This window comes from Solanum verrucosum, unplaced genomic scaffold (genome assembly GCF_900185275.1).
Source record: "Solanum verrucosum unplaced genomic scaffold, falcon-dt-bn FXZP01000070.1, whole genome shotgun sequence".
In the NCBI taxonomy this organism is placed as follows: Eukaryota; Viridiplantae; Streptophyta; class Magnoliopsida; order Solanales; family Solanaceae; genus Solanum; species Solanum verrucosum.
The window spans coordinates 239793-246136 of NW_026020244.1; the positions used below are offsets into that span (position 1 = coordinate 239793).

Sequence of the window (6344 nt, forward strand, 5' to 3'; positions counted from 1 at the left end):
ACAATGGGTGATGCATCAATGACTGAAGACTTCATATTAGAGGATGGAGTATTGTACTGATAACCATTATTTTGAGCCATCTGGGAGTAACCATGATTCGATGAGCGACCACGACCTCTAGTACCTCTACCTCTACCACGTCCACGATTGGTAGCAACTGAGGTGTGAGTAAATTGTGTTGTTGGTGCTATGACATTAAGAGCCTTATCTCTTTTCAATTGTCGTTCTTTATTCAGCAACAATCCATATAAATCATCAAAAGAAATATCCTCTTGACGCGATTCAAGCGATCGTGTAAAGGGACTATAGGTTGGTCCCAAACCAGCAACAATGAATTCTACCAGATCATCATCAGTAACGGGATGCTGCAATGCAGCCAACTTGTCCGCAATACCCTTTGCATGTTGCACATAAGTTTCGATACTTGCATTATCTCTCCGCAATGTGTGTAACTGTATTTTCAACTCACGAATCTGTGGCTTGGAACCATATGCATAGGCAGCCACAAGTTTGCTCCACTCTTTGTGAGTCGTCTCTGCACCAACCAATTGAGGTAAAATACCTTCTGAGACTGAAGCAACGATCCAACTTAACACAAGTTGATCTTGTCTTAGCCAAACATGGTACGCAGGATTAGGCTGATCACCAGTCAGAACCTGATCTGAAATCATTGCACTACCATCGATATGATGACCAAGACCGCACCCTCGAACCATCGGAAGAAATTGCGTCTTCCACAATGAAAAATTCGAGGATGTGAGTTTAGCTGGTAATTGGTGTGCGAGATTTGGTGACGGTAAATGTATATTAGAGAATGAGGTTTGTGTAGTTGCAATCAAATCTGTTCCTAACGATTCAGAGGCAGTGGAGATATTATCGTCCTTTGCCATTGGAGTCAGTTCTCTATTTTTATTTTTGGGTTGTTTTAACCTCTTAGGGCTCCGATACCATGTAAGAAACTCTTTCTTTAATAATTATATTCAACTTACACGAGGTTATATATGTACACAGAGACTAACCAAGAGTCCTAGTTGATTACGGTACAGAAACAACAAAGTCTAAACAAACTAGGATACCAGAAGAGACCAAGACATAGTCGAACTCGTCTATGGTATCGTCATCAGCAAGAAGGACTGTGTGTAAGTATACTGGAGTGTCGAATTAAGTTACTTCTTCATAATCGGTTCACATTCATGCAAATGATGATTTTTCTTAGTTTGATAGTTTCTTTTAGGGGTGTTCACGGGTCGGTTTGGATCGGTTATTCGTCAAAACCAAAAGCAAACCAACTTAATCGGTTTTAAAATTATCAAAACCAAACCAAACCAAATATAATATACATTTATCGGTTTGGTGGTTATCGGTTTTGGTTTGGTTTGGTTTGGTTCGGTTATTCGGTTATTAACCATACACAAAAATAAAAGAAACAATTCATTCAAAATGTTAAAAAAGTGACAACAATCCATTCAAAATGAAAAATAATTAGAAGGATTTAAATTATTGAACTTTCGATCACTAAATTTACTATCAATAAAGCTTTAAAATTCACTATATTGGCCTAGAAGGAAGAGACAATAACATTTTCAGTCCTACAAAGAATTGTCACAGACACTCATATACATGAAATCAATAAGATAAATATTTAATCTTGGGCATTTTTGCTTTCAATAAGTAAATTATAAAGAAATTTTAATGAAAATATGTATAAGATCTTTAAAATTGTTTATAAAAACAATATATTAAGTATGCATATTTATTAAATATATGTATATAATTCATTGGTTCAGTTCGGTTATTTCTTCGATTTTTTCGAATAAAATCATAACCAAACCAAATACTATCGGTTTTCAAAAATCTAAAACCAAACCAAACCCAAATAAAATCGGTTTTATTTTATCGATTTGGTTCGTTTTTTCGATTTGAATTGGTTTTTATCCAAACCGTGAACACCCCTAGTTTCTTTAATAAAAAATAATAGTTTTTCAGAAGACTTAAATTAAAGTTAGTTGTTTCTATGATAATTTTGTCATTAAAATAAGAGTAATATTTCAATATGTACATTCACTTTATTTGGCTCCGTATATTTTTCTAATAGAAGAAACGTAAATGATATGTCTATTTAAGGAGCATCGTTATTTAACTAAACACACACAAAAATTAATAATATTTCCTTCATTAGCTCTCTCCTTCAATAATACTCTGGCTCATTAGCTTTCTTTTTTCGTGAATTTCTAGACAATTAATGTATTCATATAATTTCAAACTTTCAGTCAGAAGAGCACACATGAAAGAGTTGTGAAGCCTTGAAAAGTGATCGACTTTAATGATTTGTAATGGAGTCGAGCTAAAATCACTTTCAAAGCAATGAGTTACCATAACATAATATTTTTGACAGTTCACTCACTATTTTTAATTCTAGTTTAATATTAATATTATAATATATTTTTTCCTAACAACAATTTTATAACTCCTAAATGCAAGGACGGAGGTATACTTGGACATCCTTCATCGAAAAATTACGTATATATAAATAAACCAATACTTTAATTGGTTAAATAAGACATTTTGGACATACTTGATACAATAAGGTTTCTCAGCCCCATGGTTTCTTTAGCTTATCTAAAGCTGACGCATTAAGGGGTAGTGTTAGACCCCTGATCTAAGTCACTCAATTAAATGGCAGCAAGGACAAGGTATTAAGCATGTTAACCTTGTCTCTTGCATAAGTCAAGGAAACAAACATGCAAGGCTAAGTTGACGACGGACTGTTGACGAAGTTAAGGTGTGCGCAATGGCACTATGGCCTGATTTCGAAGCAACAAGTGAGGACCAAGGACTTGAAGACAAGGCAGCTTGGTGAGGACTTGACAAGATGAAAGATTAACAATGTTGTTGTTGGGATATACTATTAACCATGTAATTGTGTTATAGTATTTTTTATTTAATCCCTTGTAAAGATTTTTTTATGTTATTTATTTAATATAATAAATTTTTGTTTAAATAGATCATTATGTATATATGCGTGTCCATTGCTTATATAGTAGACAATTTTGTGTGTGGAGTATTTTAACTCATACACGGAAGATTAAAATTGTTGGTGCATATAAGTTATAAATTTATGTTCACGATCAAAGATGAAGTAGGACGAACATCTTGATGATCGTAGCACAAGATTAAATATAATTTGATCTTAATTATGAGAATGGTTAAATTCAACTTCTTGTGCTAGTACATTTTGTATGTATTGAACGGACCAATTAGAGACATTTGTTTATGTTCTGAATATTTATAAATAAATTCTCTAGTCCACTACATGTACTTATACTCTCAATCTTGATATAATTATTATGATCTATGTAATTTATTTTATTGTTTTAATCTATTAAAAGGTGAGACTTTTTGATGAGTCAATAAATTCCTAATAGATTAGATAATGACAAATTACATTAGTGAAATAATAATTAGTTGATAGAACCGTGTCTCGGACCCGAGTTGAAGACACCCCTTTATGATTACTTATAAGTTTTCACGTGAAAACCCTGCAGGTGGATTTTAGATCCGTCACGTGAAATAAGTTAAGTAAATATAATAAAGGATTAATTTAGTCAATGAATTAAATTTTCAGATAATTTTGATTTAATTGATTGGTGTCGGTAATTCTAACACGGGGGGTTAAATAAGATGTAGTGGTAGATTTCGAAATTAAATTGAGGAGTGCAATTACAGAATTTTAGTGGAATACTTTGTAATTTATTGCGATATGGTTAATTCGTTCATTTGAGAATTATTATCGTAATTGGAAGCCTCTATTAAATATATCTACGGTCCCTACTATGCCTGATTAATTGACCAAGTTTGAAAAGAAGGACAAATTAATTTTATTGTTGAACTTCTTTAAAGGATGAATTATTTGAGAGTTAAAGATTGAGTTAGTGACAAAAACGTTTGGTCTTAAATGGATGAAAACGTTTTTGTTCTTATTACAAAACCGTTTGGCCTTTAATGGATGAAAACGTTTTTTATCTCAATTGATTCTCATGATCCTCTTGATTGCTCATTAAGCCTGAAATTTATTTGGACGTTTTTCCTATTCATTCTTGAGTTGGAAAACTAGATAAATAGGCTGGATGTGGCATGAAAGGAATAAGTTTTGAAAAACAAATAATACTTGCCCACACAAGTATCTTGGTAGTAACAGTCAATCAGGAAATAGGAGAAGATCGTAGCTCTGGATCCTTGGCATCTGGACGACTTTTGTGGAAGATTCAACAGGTTAGTATTCTTCTAAACTCGTTTATGTTATATTGTTTAGTCTATATGTAAGATTTGTGATCCTGAATATAGCTTCCGTTGTGCATATTCTAACAGTTGTGTGGGCATAACATTGATATTCAAAGAAAGAACAAGGGCAAACGACCAGCAAGACTAAGGCATCAATGAAAGGGCTTTGATGCCAACGCGGGATGAAGCAATGCCATAGATTTGTGACCTAGGTGTGGCAGCATTGAGTGGGAACAATGCAAGGCTGAAAAGGCTAAGTATGGCAGTGTTAAACATGGGAAGAGCTCGTCCAAAAGGCAAGCAAAGTCAAAGCTGACTGGCGGTTACTAAAAAGTGCAGCATTATCCTATTTCGTGTAGAGCTTGGTTTTGGCGCCTTGTTTGAATTATTTTGAATATACTAAGTAGTTGTGGATTGTCAACTACATAGGAAAGGATCAGGCTAAGGCAAACAAGTGTTTTATTCTAATTACGCCACTTGTCGGTAGTTGGCTGCACATAGTATTATAAATGTGCAGGCTGCCTATGGTGTAATTTCGGGTTTGATTGTTCTAAGTATTAGGGAATACTAATTAGAGTGTCAAATCTAAGTTAAGGTCTAGGGTGATCTTATAGTACCAAGGTTGGTACGATTTGAGAGTGTTCTTGTATTCACTTTATTAATACAAGTTGGAAATTAAGTTTTCTGTAAAGTTGGTTGCCTTTGTCTCATTTTATATTTTCGTGGCTTTAATTATATTGTCGTCTACTGTTTTATGTTGCTTAAAATGTCCAAGAGTTAGTCTCAAAAACCTTGCTGCCTATTTTTCGAGTTAACACCAAAACAGTCCTAAATTTGGCCAAGTGTTGGAAGGTTGAAGTCGACAAGGTTGTTGGCTGCCAAAGCGGGTTACATCATGAACTATTTGTGTTCAAAGATCGGCCCCTTTACAGGTAGCATGTGCACGGGTTTGAATCCAAGTTGTTGCCTTTTTTTTACATTTTCAAAAAGCTACTAATTAATTTCAAAATTATAGTTAATAAATCAGTTATCATTTTTAATAATTCAAAACTCTCTTAAATCAAATACCTAATCATAGATAATAAATTTGTTATTTTTTACATAATTCAAAACTCATATTATCTATTAAAATAATCTTAAATTAGAGACCTACAACTTAAAAATTTAAGGAAAAAAATTAAAGCATAGTAGCCATTAAATTTTAATCATTTTTTTTTCTTTTCACTAAAATTTAAAAGTAATTCTTTAATTTAAAGTTAATAGGCAAATTCTATTTTTTTTCTATAAAGATAGCAAAAGTGAAAAAGGCTCTATATAAAATTATTTTTTTTACCTATGCGATTCTTGGACACCCTTGTTTTGGCTTCGCCACTGCCTAAATGGGTGTTTATCCTTTACTTAGCGTCTGGGCCGTCTTAACCCCTAGGTCACTAAAGCCATCGCTTGGGGCCCCATATTTTTGGGAGCCCCATTTTTAAAAAACAATTACTTATATATATTTTATTTTTTGAAAAAAAAACAATTATGTGTACTATGAGTGCTATGATTTCTACTTAGGAAATTACATATATGATGAATATAAACCTGATTTTCTTTAAAAAAAATTTGATGAACATATGAATAAGAAAATCACTAAGTCTCCTGAAGAATCTTTAGAGTTGATTACTTTATATATGTAGAGTAGATCAAAGTATTTTTTATACTTCAAAATAGATTTGAATCAATTGAAGCATATAAGCATATAAGAACTTATTTAAGAAAATATTGTTTTTTGAATTAAAAGTGTTAAGAGAAATAATACAAGTAGAAGATAATGATCTAATGAAAATACTCAATCAAATAAAGAGACTTGATTTTTTTTCGAAATTAAAATTGATTAAATCTTCTTTAAGATCAACAATGTCTCAAGAGAGATTGAATGAATTAGCTATATTATCATATGAAAAAGAAATATAAAAACAGATTGATTATAAAACAGTACTTAATGACTTTGCATCTAAAATAGCTAGAAAAATATATTTTAAATAAAAGTATATATGATGAAAAAAATAAAATATTAGGGC

The 6344-nt window shown here is 32.1% G+C and overlaps 1 non-coding gene across 1 annotated transcript; it reads right to left on the minus strand.

Annotated features, from left to right (window-relative positions):
• Positions 1-223: 223 nt before the first annotated feature.
• Positions 224-362, minus strand: LOC125833034 (small nucleolar RNA Z247). Its single transcript, XR_007443284.1, has one exon. It is a non-coding gene; the product is annotated as a small nucleolar RNA Z247 (small nucleolar RNA).
• Between the last annotated feature and the right edge of the window lie 5982 nt (positions 363-6344).